The sequence below is a fragment of the Natator depressus genome, chromosome 6, assembly GCF_965152275.1.
Source record: "Natator depressus isolate rNatDep1 chromosome 6, rNatDep2.hap1, whole genome shotgun sequence".
NCBI classification, from domain to species: Eukaryota; Metazoa; Chordata; order Testudines; family Cheloniidae; genus Natator; species Natator depressus.
Window position 1 is genome coordinate 57,305,548 of NC_134239.1, and position 18,297 is coordinate 57,323,844.

The 18,297-nt window shown below is 44.7% G+C and overlaps 1 protein-coding gene across 5 annotated transcripts in view; it reads left to right on the forward strand.

The window, feature by feature from the left end:
- TSPAN18 (tetraspanin 18) overlaps positions 1–18,297 on the forward strand; it is a 167,952-nt gene that overhangs the window by 89,193 nt on the left and 60,462 nt on the right. For all 5 annotated transcript variants that reach the window (XM_074957013.1, XM_074957012.1, XM_074957010.1 and 2 more), the window contains one exon: positions 2,357–2,485. The gene's annotated coding sequence lies outside the window, so the exon portion shown is untranslated. The remainder of the gene's footprint in view (positions 1–2,356; positions 2,486–18,297) is intronic.

The following is an 18,297-nucleotide window of genomic DNA, read 5'->3' on the forward strand; positions in this document are numbered from 1 at the left end:
GGCTCGTTCAGAGAGCACAACAGGGAACGGAGGCTTGGTATGCTATGCTGCGCCCCCATCTCAGTGTGCTTCACCAGGGTAGTCTGGTGGGTGATTGAAAGGAGCTTGTCTTCTATCTTTTCTCCTGAACCATGAATGCGTTTGTTACACTCTCTGGCCTCCTATGCTGTGAGAGGCTAAAACTCCAGACCGGTGTGTGACATCTGGCACTAGACAGGGCACAGGGGATGCCAGAGCTGTGCTAGTCAGAGGAGAGAGGTGGTGAAGGGGGAATGTGAGGAGAGAGAGAAGCCCTGTAACCACTCTGGCATAGGTTTGTGTTGCGCCAGTTCCTGTCTGAATCCCATCTGTCAGTGAGAGTGTGATCCAGACCCAACATTGCTTAGTAGAGAGGGAGAGAGCTGCAGAGCAACTACTCTGTATGGCATGTGCTTCTCCCCCCTCTCTTCCCAGCATCCTACTGACTTCTCCAAGGGAAAGACTGAGAAGATCTGGTATGACCTTCCTCTACCTGCTTCTCTCCCAAGGGCCCTTCCTCCTTTACCCCAAACACTGACTACAAGGTCTTTTGTTTACTCACTATGCACATCCCCTCCAACTTTTCCCATGGAACCCATCCCCTCCTGGCTAGTCATGTATCTTTGTCCATTCTCATTGCCTCCCTACACCTTCACCATCCGCTTTCTGCCCTCTTCTTACCATTTACAACTACTACTTCTCTGAAACATACAGCCAGAAACTTGCCAATCTGCCTTCCACCCTCCCCACACCAGTGAAACGTCAGTCGACAAAGTCTCGAATAGTCTCTCCCTGGGCAATCCTTGTGGCCACTTTCTCTGTCGTCCTCCTCCTTGAACTTTCTGCAGTGTTTGATGCTGCTGATCACTTCTTCCTCCCCGATAACCCCTCCTCCTTTGGCTTTTTCAGTCTACTCCTCTCTTTGTTCAACTCCTACTTCTAAGTGGCTCATTCAGCATCTCCTTGGGAGTTACACAGAAAATGGAGGAAGAGGGGAAGTTGCACAGTGTTTTGTGCCCCTTTTCTTCTCATTCAATATCTCATCCCTGAGAGACTTGATCCGTTCACAAGGATTCAGCTTTTATTTCCTGTCCTGTTTCTCTCTAGCCAGTCTGTCTCTCCTAGGGTGACCAGATGAAATGGACAAAATATCGGGACACATGGGGGAAGCCACAAAAAAAAGGCGGCCGGAGTGGAGTTGCTGAAGCAAAAAAAAAAAAAAAAAAAACCGCCGGAGTGGCCAAAGCCACAATATCAGGACAAATGGCATCCCGACCGTGCATTGGTCGGGACGCAGGACAAAGAACTAAAAATCGAGACGTCTGGTGACCCTAGTCTCTCCATCACCTCATCCTGGGTGGCTCACTGGCAGCTCTAATTAACAGGGATAAAAACGAGCTCCTTATTGTTCTTCCCAACCTCCTCTCCACTTTTGCCTTTCTCCACTGTTGTGGACAGCAGGTCTCCTCCAGGTCACATAGCATCGCTACTGTGGGGTCATCTTTGACTCCATCCTCTCTGCCTTCCTACACATCCCGACTGTTATCAAGTCTTGTAACTTCCTCACAACCTGTTGACAATCTGCTCCCACCTTTCTGTCCCAAAGGCAAAAACTGTTCCTCCTTGATCACTACAGCCTCTTCCTCTCCAACCTCCTTGTCATTCCTGTCACTCCACGCCAGTGCATCCAAAATACATCTTCCTTGCCCAGTCAGATCATTCCTCTCCCTCTTTCAGTGCTCCCTTCGCTCCCTCTGCCACTTCACTGAGTTTACATTTCTTGTCTTCATCTTTCAAATGTCTGCCCCAGCTTACATCTTGGATCTCATTTATTGTGTCCTTATTTCTTTCACTCTACCAGCCATGCTGGCCTTGATGCTGCTTTCTTTCCTTTCATCCCCATCTTCTAGCCTCTTTCCATGCTGCCCCTATGCCTGGAGGTCAGGGAATCCCTGACTCTGTGAATGCGCCAACCATGAAACCCTATGTAACCTCTGGGGAGGCCGCTCTGCTCCTGAAGAGTCAGTAACAGATTCAGAGCAACTCTGTTGATGCTTCATAACCTTGGTGGACAGATTCCTCCTTCTCTGTAAAGGGCCCACTGTGCCCTGGCTGGCTACTTAGACGTGGCATTGAGGAGTGAAAAGGGATTGCCCCTTGGGGAATTTGCTGCATTTATGCCTGGAGAAGTTGTGTGTTTTCACTGAGTTAATTCAGGCACTCAAGGAACTTTTGACAAGTGCCTGCATAAGCAGAAGTGACTAAATGAAGGCTGAAATCTTCTCCCAGTTCCTGACACTAGGGTATATTTATTTTGTTTGTTTTTTGTCCCTGACAGGTCAGTCAGCCCAGTAGCACCAGCAGGTCAATGAAGAAAGGAGATCCTGATTGACGCATGCTTACCTCAACCTCACTTCTGGAAAAGAACAAGTATTGCGCTGAAAACCTGTCACCGGGCAGCACTCAGGTAAGGGAGGTGGCTCTGTTAGCACTTCTAACTCTGCTGGCACCAGGCTGGCCAGTGCTTGTTCACTGTGCTGCTTTCAGCTGAGGAATCTTCCCTGGTTTGTTTCTAGAGTGGCTGCACCACCATGTAGTTCTAGGGGTGAAACTCTGCATTATGCCGACTCATGGAAACTGGAGCTAGAAAAGATGGCACCTTCTATTCCAACTCCCTAATCCTCAAATAGGCCAACATAGCTCCCTTGCAGTGTATTCCCCTGTCTTGTTCTAAATGATGGGATTTTCCCTATTTCCCTTGAGACACTATTCCAGAGTCTATTGAATTAATCTGTTTACCTCCCCCTTAACCCTTGACCACTGCAGATGCAATTAGTAGAAAGTGATGGGAGGACTCTGTTTCCTGCACTGTATTGAGAAGGCTGGCCACACGCAGCTCCTTGTTAGAAGCACCATAGGGCTGCACTAGCCATGTTTGGTTTAGCGTGAGTGCCTAGGGTGTGTGTTTCAGATCATAAAATTTGATGCCCTCTGCTTGGCATCTTGTATTTGCCTGTCGTGACTGGTACCCACAGACTTTTCTCTGTGAGAACACAGGAGCATTTTTATCCATCATTATTCAGGGCCTGGCAGGGCAGTGAGTTGTGTTAGATGCCTGTAGGAAGAACAATATTGCTGGAAACTAAAGAGGAATGCAAAGCTGTTGTGTTGTCTTCTCTCGCTGGAGACTATCTGGGGCAGTTTTGTCAGTGGCACTGGAGCACTCCGGTGCTGGACTCTGAGCTGAATTTCAGTTTCTCTCATAGACAGGTTGGCTGGACTGTATGAATTTGGTGTCCTTGCATCTGGTTTGACATTGCTGGAGGATCTCTGTGTCCCTCTGTATACTGGCCCCAGCCCTTTCTTTGATGAATGCTGTAGCCTCTGGCAGTATTTACTGAAAGGACTTGGTGGAAGAAGCAGTTGAACATATAATCAGAGAAATTAGAGCTGAGGCATCCCTAATAGATCTTGTTTAGACTACCCCTTCCCTCCACACAAAGGCAAATGAAGGGTCCTTCCCTACAGACCTCACCAGAACACTGTCCAATCTAGTTTTAGATATTCCAGTGGAGGAGGCTCCCAGCATTACCCTTGGGAAACTGTCCAGCATCCTAAGTGATCCTCCTGGAGGGAAGCTTTTCCTGTTAGTCAGCCTCTGTTTTCTATCCTTTACCCTGGTGTCCCTTTTTCTGTGTTTTCAGGGAGCATAGACTGTCAGACCTGAGTTACCCTCTGTGAGTAAAGAGCAAAATTTTAATCTTGTTGCTTTGTGTCGTTGGGAGGTTTGGGGCCAATTTCAGTAGCTAGATCAATCACTTTCTTTCTAAAGCATCTGGACTGGTTTAACACACACCAAGTAAGCCACTGATACCAAGATTTATTGGCCAAGACAATGTAACATAGCCTATAAAATTTTACTATAATGACTGTATTTATCAGCATAGTATTTTCTAAGCTTTGGGGATAGAGTTACATGGATTTAGTATTTGGAGGGGAAGAAGGGTTGCCTGTTGAGTCCAAAGTCAAATTATCCATTGATTTTAAATGCCATAACCAATTCCTTTTCAGCGGAGTTCTACTTGGAGGTTGGCTGCTGCATGTCTTAGAGGAGGGGAAAGCATTTGCCTCTGGGATTTTCCTTCCTTGGTATCCCTGCCAGACTCAACTCCTTTGTGAGTTTCAGAAATCCTAGGAAGACAAATTGCATAGGATATGCCACATGTACTCTCCCATTCTCACACGCTTATCTTGCTGCTAGCTTTTAAAAGGACTGCATTAGAGTTGGTGTTGTGGAATACAAGGCGCACACAAAATATAAATCATGGTGGTGGTCCTGTCAGAAGCTGCATTTCTCTAGCTGGGAGCCATTGACCCCTCTTAGTGCAGTCACCAAAAAACCCACAAAACGACAACCCGACATCAGGGGAAATGGAGAGTGGGTACCAGTAGAGAGTCCCTTGTTTTTACTCCAACACCCAGCCTCGCCTATTGTTTGAGACTCCATACAGGGCACTTCTAAGCGTATGGGAAAAGCAGCATCTTGCTAAACTAATTCAAAAGATTGATTTTTATAGTCAGCTTCTTTCCATCTCTTCATGAGTTTTGTTCTGCTTTTGTGCATGGAATATGTAGACAAGAGGGATCAAGGTGGATTTCTGTGTCTGTGTCCAGTGCATGCAGTGGATTTCACCTTGAGTCTCTAGTCCCAGTTTAGTTGATCATGCTAAGTAACAGAAACTATTAAGGCTTTGCTGCAGTGTTAAGAGCAAAGGCTGCTACTGTGAATTTTCCTGTAACCCATTTGTATCCAATAAAGATCCTCTTTGCCTTTCATTTTATCTTGTTTTAGAGATAAGCCGATGGCTGGACATTGGTACAGTGACCCACTTGCAGTTTCTTCCCTTTGCTCCCAGCTTACAGGTCCTTAACGACCATTTCCAGAATTGTGGGACTCTGTTATAACTTGGTTCTGCCTTTCCAAAGAACTTGCCATCTGTTTGTATGATGTTCCCAACTTTCATTCGGTTAGGCTCATACCTTCTGGTGGAATGAAGGCTGGGTTTGGAGACCTGGCAAGGCTGAATGAAGTGACATTGAGCCAAGCATTACCCGTTACTCAGTTCGCCTTAGCTGCAAACAATGGTAGAAAATGAAGTGTGTGAAAGAGGATAGATGTAGTCCCATGTCCTCGGCTAACAAAGGAAGCTGAGGGTTAACACTGAAGACCATGGATGCCTCCCCTACTCTTGCTTTGTTTGTAAAACTGCTTGAGACTGAAGTCTTATGTGGTGCAATTTGGTGGCTTGTGCCAGTTTTGGCTGCCTACTTATCTGCACATCTTGTGCTCTCTCCGTTCCATTCGGTGACAGAGACTAGTTCCACTAGCACTGGATCAACCCCATTTCCCCGGTGACAACATGTCTTCACTGCAAAATTAACTCTGTTGATTGGCGGCCAGGCCAAAGTCTGGTTTTAAAGCTCCACTAAATTAAAGTGAGAGGCTTTTGTGTGTTAGAGGAGTAGAGGGTGAAGGGCAATACTCAAGTAAGAACTCGAGCTAACTCTGCAGTAATGATGTATCCTAAGGCTGTGTCTACACTGCAGAGTTAACCTGGGAGATTGGCTCATGGGTTTTAGCAGCCCAGATTAGCCTTCCCCAGGTTTGAGTGTTCCCATGGCAAAGCCCTAGCTACGTTACTGTGCTTTCACTCTTTCAGCACTTGCCTGTGTGTGTGTGCATATTTTGTGGATCTTTGAGTTGAGATGCTCTGGGATTTTTTCCCGTCAGTTGTGTCAATTGCAGGAGAACTTATCCATCGGCTGAGGGGATGTCACGGGGTTGCTGGCCTCTTAAAGCAGAGTTTGGTCCCAGGCTACCCATGATGAGCTAATTTAAGGGGAACTGGCCTATCTTGGTAGTTAATTGAATAACGAGCACCTGGGCCTGATAAAACAAACATCAGGGCTCAGTTGCAAGGAGGTGCTCAGAGAGAGAGATGCTCTCCTAAGGAAGAGGAGCTCCAAGAGACCACAGTTCCTGGAGAGGAGGGTTGTGCAACCCCTGAGCCAGCAGGAGTGACTACAGGCCAGAGAGGTCAGGACTGAAAAGCAGAGGCCCCAGGACAGCAGCTGTGCAGCCCCTAAGCCCAAGGGAAGAGAATTTATTTCAAGTTTATTTGTATTTAATAAAGTAGAGTCCCAGCAGGGGAATTTTTTCGTACACCCTTTTGGACTGTGTGGAGGTCTTACGGGCCTCTGAGAGAAGGGAAACTGAGGCAGGGAGTGCCCATAATGTTACATTAGGTCAGATGGGAGCACTACAAGGCAGGCATATCCCATGAGAGGAGAATTTTGGAAAGGCCATTGGAGGACTGTCTGCACAGGAGCGATTTAGCCTGTGTCCTCACTGCACAGTGGGTAGTTTCCAGTCAGTTGAATTGGAACTTGGTTCTCGCCTACCCCCAGCTGGGTCAGCTAGCTCAGGCTGAAAGTACCTCCAAACCTGGGACAGAGTTTTTTCTGTGTGGACAGGAAGTGGGATTAGGGGTAAGAACTAGGTAAGAGTCCAACTTAATTCTGCATAGCCATAGCCATAATGTTTTCCTACCATATCCTTTCCCTTTGAAGGGAAGCAGATAGAGTGTTTGAACAGTCAGCAGAAATCACAGACAGCTGTGATATTTAGCTGCTGAGGCCTGTCTGGCCTGACAAGAACAATTTTGAAATACTGAGAAGGACTTGTGGCACCTGCTCAATCAGAAGGGGGGATGGGTGAATGAGTCAAGCTCAGGAGAACATTTACATTCACCAGGGAGCAGTGGTAGCAGATAGAGAGAAAATCCCGGTGTTTTCTTGGGCAGGATTAGCTTGCTGATGAACAAGAATCACTTGCTCTGAAGAAACAAGCCCCAACCCAAACAAACCCATTTAGTGATGCACATAAAACACATTCAAAGTAATATTAGCATAAATAAATCTGAATCCCCTAACTCCTGAAAAGAGAGCAGGAGAGCGTGGAGGGGGAAATATGTAATCAGCTTTAAGAACTCGGAGGGTTTTAGGCAGTTATTGGAGTTGTTTTTGTGTGTTTGGTACTCCCCCTACCCCCACCTCCCATAAAAATAGTCAGAATATAGTCCCCAATACTTCAAGCGCAGCTTTTTAGTGTTACCAGCCATTCTGGCTTTTCCTGAGATGATTGATTTCAATGGTGTGAATCCATCCAGCTACTAGGATGTGAAAAGCTCTTGAAATAACTTTTTGGGGTCCATTCATGACCTTCATATTGTGATATTCAATTGTATTGGGATTAGAACATATTAAAAATAGAAAACCTTTCCATGAATTTTTTTGAAAGAAACAAATATTTATCTTGACTTTTTTTTTTCCTTTTGGTCTTTCATTGTAAAAGTGTGGGGGGGCGTTGGTGGTTGCTTTAGAAAGCAGTTTCTCAATTTTGGGTTTTATGTTGAAAAACTAGAAATTTTCAAAATTTGTGAAAATTTGCCTTGAGACGAGAGGCTATTTTTGTCACCAAAAATTTAAAAAAAAAAAAAAATTCAAACAAAAATTGTTGACTACCTCTAGTCATGGTACCATGAAGAGTGAATTTCTCTGATCAGATTAGCAATGTTGTGTTTTTGGGGTGTTTTTTGTAATTCATAGACCTACCCAGCAGGGGTCTGTAGACTTGTGTATCATCTGTGTGTGTCTGTCGGCTTTATAAAAAAGGAGTGGGAGTGGAGAAGTTGCTAGTCTCAAATTTGGATGGGGATCTTATTCCCCATTTCTCTCTGGACAAGGGGCTGAGTTGGTGGGGAAGACCGTGGTACTTGTCTCTCAATAAAATGAGTTCCTCCCATGTGAGTCACCAAAATGAATCACTTGCTCACAGTAGATTGTGCTGCTGTTCAAAATATGATTGTGCCTGCTCTCTGAGCTCTACTGGGCTCCATGAGCTTTTCTGCCCTTCCGTGGGACTTGAATGCACCCATAGATTCTGCTCAAGACCTTGGGTTTAGCTCCTCCTTGATTGGGGTTGGGGGGAATAAGTGTTGGTGTCTCTCACTTACAGAATCAAAATGAAATGTCGCTCACAGTGAAGTGTGCAGAACTGTGACCCTCATGCGCCTTTCTCGCATGAGCAATGAAATAGTTAACAATTTTGACATGTGAATTATTGTCATCGGGCATTTGAGTTAACACCCATTGGGATAAATGGGACAGTTCACACCTCTCTGAGCTATTGTTCCTGGCTCTCTGCAGACTCATGTAGACCATCTCTGCATTTCTACTAAGTTCACATTTGTGAGGTTTTCTTCACAACCAGGACAGCTAGAGACTCTTTATATAAATGAAACCTGAGAGCAGAGAACAAGAGTCACTTCAGAGAGGTGCCTATATCTGGGATGGGCAAATATTTTGGCCTGAAGGCCACATTGGGGTTCCGAAACTGTATGGAGGACCGGGTAGGGAAGGCTGTGCCTCCCCAAACAGCCTGGCCTCTGCCCCCTATCTGTCCCCTCCCACTTCTTGCCCCCTGACTACCCCCCTCAGAATCCCAGCCCCATCCAACCCCACTGCTCCTTGTCCCCTGACCTCCCCTCCCGGGACCACACCCCCCGGGACCCCACCCCCATCCAACCCCCACTGCTCCCTATCCCCTGACTGCCCTGACCCCTATCCATACCCCCACCCCCTGGGACCCCCTGATTGTCCCCCCAGAACCTCCACCCCATCCAACTGCCCCCTGACTGCCCCCTGGTACTCCCTGGCCCTTATCCAACCCCCCCTCCCCCTTACCATCTCGGTCAGAGCACTCGGACTGGCAGCTGTGTTGCCCGGTTGGAGCCAGCCACATCGCCACGCAGTCTAGAGCACTGGGGCAGGCCAGCGACTCTCTCAGCCGTGCTGCCCAGCAGGAGCTCGCAGCCCCATTGCCCAGAGCGCTGGCGGCATGGCGAGCTGAGGCTGCAGGGGAGAGGGGGCAGCAGGGGAGGGGCCGGGGGCTAGCCTCCCCGGCTGGGAGCTCAAGGGCCAGGCAGGAGGGTCCCACGGGCCAGATGTGGCCCGCAGGCCACAGTTTGCCTACCTTTGGCCTATATGGAGTATGGCTATGTACCTGCTCAGTCTTCTCTGAAAATTCCCTTAATGGCCAGCAAGACTTTCATAGGCTCTTGACTCTCACACTGATAGCAGCTGCCCATGCTCTGGAGATATTTTGGATGAGTCTTCTTGCCTATGGAACTGGGAGCTCTCGTGGCATTTTTTTAAATGGGAGTGAATGAGGAAGAAGTAATTTGCCTCTAGAAACGTATTTATTAACAAAGATAATGTTTCCAATACCATGTGTTAGTAAAATAATTTCAGTCTGATTATATCCTGTGCAAAGTGTTTTGTCAAGAGGAGTTCACACAAAGTGACAGCATAGGAAAGCAGAACTTCCTTTCACATCATGATTCATCCTGGGGGAGGCTGCAGGGCTGCTGTCACTCAGAGAATTAATAAAGGCTTTGGATTCCTTATTTTGTGATCTGTGCTGGCAGATTTGCTTTTGATTTGTAAATTTAAAAAATATTGAATGAAATTGGGGATTTACCTTAATGGCAGTCAAGAATTAGTTACTCTGTTGCCTTGGAGATTCCCCATGGTGCAGACTAGGCAGCAAGCAGGGTTTACCTTAATGGCAGTCAAGAATTAGTTACTCTGTTGCCTTGGAGATTCCCCATGGTGCAGACTAGGCAGCAAGCAGGGTTGGGAGTTTGTCAAGGAATGCCAGAACAAAGTTTGGGTCTGAAACACTGAGCCGTCTCCGGCTTCAATGAAGCTCAGATCAGCAGTCACTAATATTTATTACATGCAGAAATAATAAGTGAGGACAGATGGTCTTGTGTTTAAGGCACTGAACTTGGACTAGGGAGGTCTGGGTTGAAGTCCCAGTTCTGCCACAGACTTCCTGAGACACCATGGGCAAGGAAGTTAATATCTCTGTGCCTCGTTTTCCCATCTGTAAAATGGGGTTAATAATTACAACTGGTCAAAGGTTGTTTTTTCACTGAAAAATGGCCTTTTATTGAAAATGAATTATTTTTGCACAAATTTTAATGTTGATTTTTTTAAAATATTTTTTTGATGAAACCTGAAAATGAAAAGGGGTTTTCTTGGGAGGGGGGAAGAGAGAGGGGAGGAAGGGTGTCAGCATTCCGTTTTTTTATTTTTGTCCTCTCAGTGACAAAATGGAAAAAGAGGAAAGGGGAGAAAAAAAGGTGCGATGACAGAAATAAACAAATATTTCCCACACAAAAAAACTTTCCATAAAAAATGTTCATTTTTTAAAAAATCGTTCTTTTTTGAAACTTGCAAAATGAAAACGATTTGGTATTTTTGTGAAACATCGTAATCATTTTTGCCTAGCTCCAGTACTAAGACTTCCTTTCCCACACTCTATATTATTTCTTTAGATTGTAAATTTTTGGGCAGGGTTCCTCTCACTCTGTATCTGTACAGCCCCTACCACAACGGGGCTAAAGTCAGCTGGGCCTCTGGATGCTATTGTAGTTCGAATAATAAGTAATAATCTCATGGCTGTTGGTCCTGTGACAAATGAATTGTTGGTCTCAGACCAGCTCCTAATGGACATGTACCAGCATCCTTGAGACAAATGCCACCTATGTTGGCAGTATCAGCAGAGACCAGGGACTGAATGGGGCACTGACACTATTTACCAACAGGCCTTCGGTACACTTGGAAAACTCAGACCTGGCTTTCTTCACTGGGGTGGAATGAATGATGGAAGCTGGAATGTAGACCGCATACAGGCATTTTGAGCTAAATGACATAGTAATAAAAATGCCCGCAATTTGTCTGTATTACAGCTTCCACCATTTGCTATTACTGATGGAGAACTGCACAGCTCAATTCTTAGTTGTAGATGCTCCGTTAAGGATGAACTCATCAGAACTGAGAAGACATTGGCAGGGTGGCAATGAGGGAAGCTTGCACTGTTGCTGCCAGGCATGCATGTGTTCTTGGGATACCTTGAGGACCTTTCACCACCATTAGGTTTCTATTTCAAAGTCAAAACACAAAACAAGTTTTTAATTAAAGGAACAAACCTCACAGCACTGAGTGCAAGTGAACCAGATTGAAATCAAGGCATTTGAAATCACTGCTGTTAACAACTTTTTGGTTTCCTGCAATGTCCCAAAAAGAATAAAACTCTCATTAGTTAGTAGCTTTCAAACAAGCTGTAGCCCCCTCTGTGAATACTAATGTACACAAGAGCTTTGGCAGCAATCTACACCCTCTTGCTTCAGGGCATAAACCAAGCATTAAATATTGACAGTTAGGAGAAAACTTTCCTTGTGAGCAGATTCTTCCATAAGTGCGTCTGAAGTGTTTCTTTCATCTTCCTCTGAAGCATGTGGTACTGGCCGCTGTTGGTGACAGGATTCTGGACTAGATGGACCCTTGCCTGACTCAGTATGTCAGTTCCCATATTCTGCTATGTTGCTGTTAAAATGTCTGTGTAATGACTATATAGTTGGGTAACGTATACTCTGACTAAATCCACATGCAACCCTTGCTGATTTCAAATAGGGAGTGTTACACAGGCAAGGTGTATAGCAGGGCAGAATTTGTCCTAGTAGCTCAGCATATTGCATGGGATATTTAAATAACTCTCTATTAATGTATAGTGAGTTTAGCCTTTGTGGCAGATAGTTGTAAATTAAGTTTTTTAATGGGTCTAAATTTTAAGCTAAAACAAAATCCACTTAAAAAAAATAGAAAAAATGTTTAAAAATATGTTTACCCTGTAAATACTCAACAAATAAGAAGCAAGGGAACAGAGTAGATCCTCTAATTCTCATATTTAAAGGTTGGACTTCCAGAACAGAGCTGAAGGTTTATCGTGTGTCACAGGCCCACTGGCTGAGTTGGGTCAGTGTATGGATTAAGCTGCTGGAAAATAATATCACTTGCCAAGCTGCCTTTACTTTTCCATTTCCTCTCCCTATTTCATATGTTATCTGTTAGCTGCACTGAAGATGAAACTCCCATTACATTGATTAGGACCAGAATTTGGCTGAAAGTAATCTGTCTCCTGCTGCCAAAATCTAAGGTACAAAATAAGTAATATGAAGAAGAATCAATAGTCAAATTACTTTACATTAATGAAGCTTTCTGGTGAGTTTAAATGCACTGAAGTCAGGAAATGTGAAGCTACAATTCTCACAACAACTTCATTTGTTCGTATTGTGCATGGGTAATATTCAGGGTGTCCTGCTTCAGGCCGTTCTGTGTGTCCGTATCTCGGCATGGTGGTGGTGGCTGATGTTTTTAAAAAGAGGTGTCAAACAAAGCGCTCCAGAAATTACTTACCATGTAAAAAACATGCCCATTAAAACTTTTTCAAAGGTACTCAGAAATGGCTCATTTGTGAAACTGCAAAATGGCCAGTCATAAGTGTAGGTCAGCATTTTCAAACTTGGTGCTTAAAGTGAGCCACTTGAAACCATACTAAATTACCCAAGGGTCTGCCTACATTGCAAAAGACAAACACACACTGCGGCACCAAGTCTCAGAGTGGAGGTCAGTTGACTCAGGTTCACTCAGCAGGGCTACAAATTGCAGAGCCCAGGTTCTGAGACCTTCCCTGTGCATGGCGTTTCAGGACTTGGGGTCCAGCCCAACCCCAAACACCTACACTGCAATTATTAGCCGTACAGGATGAGCCCACAGCTGACCAGGGCCAGCTGCAGCCATGCCATGGGTCTTTTATTGCCATGTAGATGTACCTTGAACTTTAGGCATCCACATCTGAAAACACTGGCCTCACTCAGTGAGGTTTTCAAATGATTTTTACCATGAGATTGTCCTGTTTCTTGGAGTTACTGTAACTGATTAGAGTAGCCATAGTCATCACAGTCTAATGGATTACTTCCCTGGGAATAGGGGATCAGCTTTTGTGTAATAGATCCCTTTTCAGATCCAGTAATCACTCCTACCTACTAGATCAGTTTTACAAAGGGGCCTTAGCCTCCCATGTGGGATGCAGTCCGAGTAACTTACTTACTTATCCTTTGTCTAGAGGAAACATTGTTGATGACCCCACAGTCTTGACAGAATGGGGAGCATGGGATATGTTGGGGGTGGGAGGGTAAGAGCACTAATGCTTACACCTTCTTACTGTTGTTTACTCACCTTCATTACTCCTAGTTCCAAGCTTTCAGATAAACCATTTTCTTGGTGCTGTTCCAGTTCTTTCTGTTACAACTGACCTTGTAAGTTACTGAGCACCCTCAACTCCAATTCACAGGATAGGGTCCTAAGTGCTCTTAGTGTTTATGAAAGTTGTCTTTGATGATTGTTCCTTTCCTTCCTTTGAATGACCCCAGTGGCTTGGGGAGATAAGTGAAAGAGCTCTCTCCAGTCAGCGACAAAATGACACCCTCACCACCCAGATCTCCTGATGATATCATTCATTATTTGCCTATCTCCTGCCTGTGCATTTTATCAAGTGAGCAATTCCCTCACCCCTGCCCACTGATGCTATTACTGAGGAATGTATGTTGGATGGGTACCATAGTACACATGCCCCCTCATTTGGGGTTTGAGCTTAATTTATGGGGAAGAAATGAGGGAAAAGAATATAGTTCTTCATGGAGATCCAGTTCTCAATGTGTCACAAAATCATTTAAAATACGTCTGTCAGCCAGGGAGTCTGTAAGGGCATGGGAGGGCTGGGTGAGTTTTTCAGATGTTTCCATGTGCTGCACAGTGCTGATGTTCCAGGCACATACTACTTTAATGTTTCTTCTGGGAATGGGGTGCCAGGCATAATCAATCAGTGTTTCTTTGTGCTTCTCTCCTGTCTGAGCTGCTCTCTGCCTCATTCCTTTAAATGTTGCACTGTCTCTTTGTTTTTAATTTGTAAGTGAGGGATTGATAGCATTCACTAGCACCAGGCAGAAGGCTCAATCCTACAAGGTGCTGAGTGACGTGGCCCTGGTTTACCAAAGCACTACAGAACGTGCTTTACTTTAAGCATATAAACACTATTTAAGTAAATGGCATTACTTAAATGCTTTGCTGAATTGTAGCCAAGAGTGCTCACACCTTGTTGGATTAAGCCCAGAGTGTGGGATAGTGAGCAAGTTGCCTCCTATACCTTTGCCAGTGCACCTCAACTCTCAACTGCAGCACTCCTTGCTATCCCAGGCCTGAGCCCCCCCACCTGCCACGCTCTGCCCATGTACCTCAACTCTCCCCTGCAACACTTCCTGCTATTCAGTCTTCTTTCCTTTCCACCAGCACCACCTCCAGCTCTGCGATGCAACTCAATCCTGAAACAAGCAATAGCCTTTTTTATTTCTATTGCTTCTCCCTATGACATTGCAAAACCCTTTACAGAGATGGCTTGTTGAGTGGGGGAGAGTGGTGTTTTAAGGAGAGATTTAAAGAGCGGAAGTGATCCAATGGCCGAGTTAGTTAGATTTGTATGTGTGAGGGATGTTCTGTGTAGACTGAGCAGCACAAGTGAAAGAGGCCTCCCTCTCCCCCACCCTCGTGAATCAGTGGGCACATTGGGATTAGAGTCCAGGCATGCCTGATTGCCTGCCCTATGCACATTCTACTAACCTCATACAGGTAGCTGAAGAGTCAGGCTGATTAAATGAGATGGTTTCTCAGGGAGTTCTGAGGTGCTGGGAAGCCACTGAAAGTAACAGAAGGCATGCGGTAAATGTGGTCTTGCTTCCGGGAGCGAGAGAACCATGTCTATGGCAATAATCAGAATTGCAAACCATGAATCAGTCTCCTTGCTGACACCAATGTGTAAGGCGTACTTTGGCCAGAGACCCTACTGATGCACCATATTATTTCAGCAAAAAGAAGGAGGGGTACTAGTGGCACCTTAGAGACTAACAAATTTATTTGAGCATAAGCTTTCGTGGGCTACAACCCACTTCATTGGATGCATGCAGTGGAAAATACAGTAGGAAGATATATATACACACACAGAGAACATGAAAAAATGGGTGTTGCCATACCCACTATAACGAGAGTGATCAGTTAAGGTGAGCTACTATCAGCAGGAGAAAAAAAACCTTTTGTAGTGATGATCAGGATGGCCCATTTCCAACAGTTGACAAGAAGGTGTGAGTAACAGTAGGGGGGAAAAATAAGCATGGGGAAATAGTTTTACTTTGTGTAATGACCCTCCACTCCCAGTCTTTATTCAAGCCTAATTTAATGGTGTCCAGTTTGCAAATTAATTCCAATTCAGCAGTTTCTTGTCAGAGTCTGTTTTTGAAGTTTTTTTTGTTGTTGTATTGCGACTTTTAGGTCTGTAATCGAGTGACCAGGGAGATTGAAGTGTTCTCTGACTGGTTTCTGAATGTTATAATTCTTGACGTCTGATTTGTGTCCACTTATTCTTTTGCGTAGAGACTATCCAGTTTGGCCAATGTACATGGCAGAGGGGCATTGCTGGCACATGATGGCATATATATTATTTCAGAAAGAGGACCTATGCTTATTTCTTTGCTGTGCCTAATTTCCCGGCAGTTCAGCTGGGGGTGACGCTGTATTAAAAGAAATATCCTCGTTCCTGCTGCCTTCCCATAATTAGTAACTTTATACAGTACTGTCTCCTGCAATAATAGCTACCACTATTAGAGAGGAAACGGGGATATTTGACCAGCCTCGGAGGCTCCATAAATTCTTCCGAAAGAAAGGAAGGCAGCCAGCAAGCTAATCTCACACCAGGGCTGTGAGAATTTCCAGCTCCAAACATTGCTCCTGAATTTAGCGTTTCTGTGCCTCTGTGTCTTGTGTTTGTAACATTGCCAATCTGTAAAAAAAACAAAAAAAACCCAACACTTGACTGAGACTGTGTATCAGTATTGAAATGATTAGAAATGTTCTTAGGTTATACATCTTGTTCACTGGAACTTGTGTGGTATCATGTACCATGTCTGCAGCTGGGGTTCTCAAGCTTTTTCATAACATGGATCACACTTTAATAGGGGTATTATTTCATGGTTGGCTTCCATCCCATCCATGGTCACGTATCCCCTCCCCTTCACAATGATGTAACACCCATATGGCATCAGCCTACAGCAGTCGTTTGCGAGGAAGGTAAATATTAGGAAAGTTGATCAATGCGTTTTTAGCTTTCTTTAATGCAATTTGGCAGCTGGAAATGAGGAGCCAGTCCCTTATGATCGATTAAATAGCTTGAGAGCCACTGGCTTATGGGTTCCTTGCTGTGGGTATTGAATATGGAGAACAGCAGGGAAGCCAGTGGGCTTGGTGTAAGTGGTTTGTCAAACATCCTGTTATAAAGAGCCCTGCTTCTTCATAGCTTATTACTTTATGGTAGGTTTTTAATCTTTCTTTAAACATCCCTTGGTGACTCCTAAGTGAGACACATGCAATCTCCTCAAACGGAGGGGATAAGCTGAAAAGAAGTAAGATGGAAGATAAGAGAATCCTGAGGAAACTCGCCCAAACTGTCATGGGTGAAATCCTGGCTCCACTGAAGTCAATGGCAAAACTCCCCTGACTGTGAAGATGAATGGACATTTGTTTTTTTTATCTAATTTTTCCATACTCCCTTAATGCTTAAAGGTCTAAGGGCATGAATGCATGCCTGTGTGATCTACATACTCTCCATGGGGCGGTGGTGGAGCTCTTGGCATGAACAGCCCTCTTGTGTAATAGGTCTTGTGTGACAAAATCCTAGCTCAGTGAATTGAGAACAGGCCCTAGACGGTGAGTAATCTCTGAAGGATACCCAGTAGAGGGACCAGAATCTACAAGGAGAAAATGTGCTTCACTGGGAAATAAGAGGAAGAATCAAGCACATGGTGTTTTTAATGGCACTTAACTGATTGGTGGGTAGCATTGGTGAATAATGGATAGTACAGGAAAGGGGCAGGGAGTTTGTCATCTCCTTTAGAAGACAGCTGGAAACCTCAATTTATTCTGGTGGGTTTTGGTTGTTTTTTTTTTTCCAAGCTGCAAAACTGAAAATTACCCCCTCTGTCAGGTCTGTGTGGAGACCTGCCCTGACTAGTCCTAATATGAATTGAACAGGACTTGCAAACCATTCAGTGCCTGTTGCCTGGATACAGTGCAGCCTGGCTTCCCAAGTCCTCCATGTATGTATGCAAGAGCTAAGAGGCTGCAGAGAGAGTAGTAGCTGAATTAAGCTCAGTGCACCTGCAGGCAAGAGCATTAAACCCACCTGGTGCAGCTTGCAAGTTCAAGGCTTCATTTTATTCAGCTATTATTTCTATTTATTGAGCTCTTTATGATAAAAGTGTGCCCCAGCTGTTCGGTGCCTTGTTCTAAAGGCTCCCACTGGGTGAAGCACATTGTGCCACTTGCAAAGCCAACTCTCTTGCTATCTCCAGAAAAAGCCTTTAATTTTAGAGACTTCTTTTGAGCCTCCTCCTGTTGCAAGCCACTATAAGAAGTCCTGCTTGCGACTGCGGGTAACGTGGCACCAGGCCCCTGTGAACCAGCTTCCGTCTCACTGAGATACTGTCAGAACAATGCAAAGAATGCAGCTGTTGAATATTTAAAATAAAATGTTTCCTCTTAAACATGAAAATGCTCTTTGCACTCCACAGACATGCAACAGCAGATGTCCGTGACTAGGCGATGCATACATTAGTCTGATGCCCACACAGGGCTATGATGACTCTATTGCAAGAAATAATATTCTCATTTTCTGAATATGTACAAGGCTGACCAAGCCACTTCATTAATAAGTCCCTACCACCACCACCCATTCAGCAAAGCAAATACACCTGTACTAACGGGTGTTGGAACTAGGGGCCCCTAGCTTGAAGTGGTTTCCATCATATACAGAGCTTGCAGTTTGGTTCAATGGCTTTCAGCACCCCCGCTATAAAAATTTTTCCAACGCCTGGGTGTGCTTAGTTGCTTTGCTGAATTGGGATTAGAGCTGGTCAAAATGTTTGATTTCAGAACAAAATTTGATGAAAAATAGCCTTTTGAAATTTAAGTTTTTGAAGCACAAACAAAAATATGGCTTTCAGATGTTTTTGGTTTTCTAAAATTGACTTTTTTGTTTTGTTTTCTATTTAAAAAAAAAAAAAAAAACCCGGAAGGTTTCCACAAAAAGAATTCCAAAAGAAGAAAGTGGTTTTTTTGGTTTGGTTTTTTTCCTCAAAAATATTAACACAAAATACTTATTTCCTGACAGGCTCTAATTGCAGTTTGTGGTCCTCTCTCTTTGTAAAA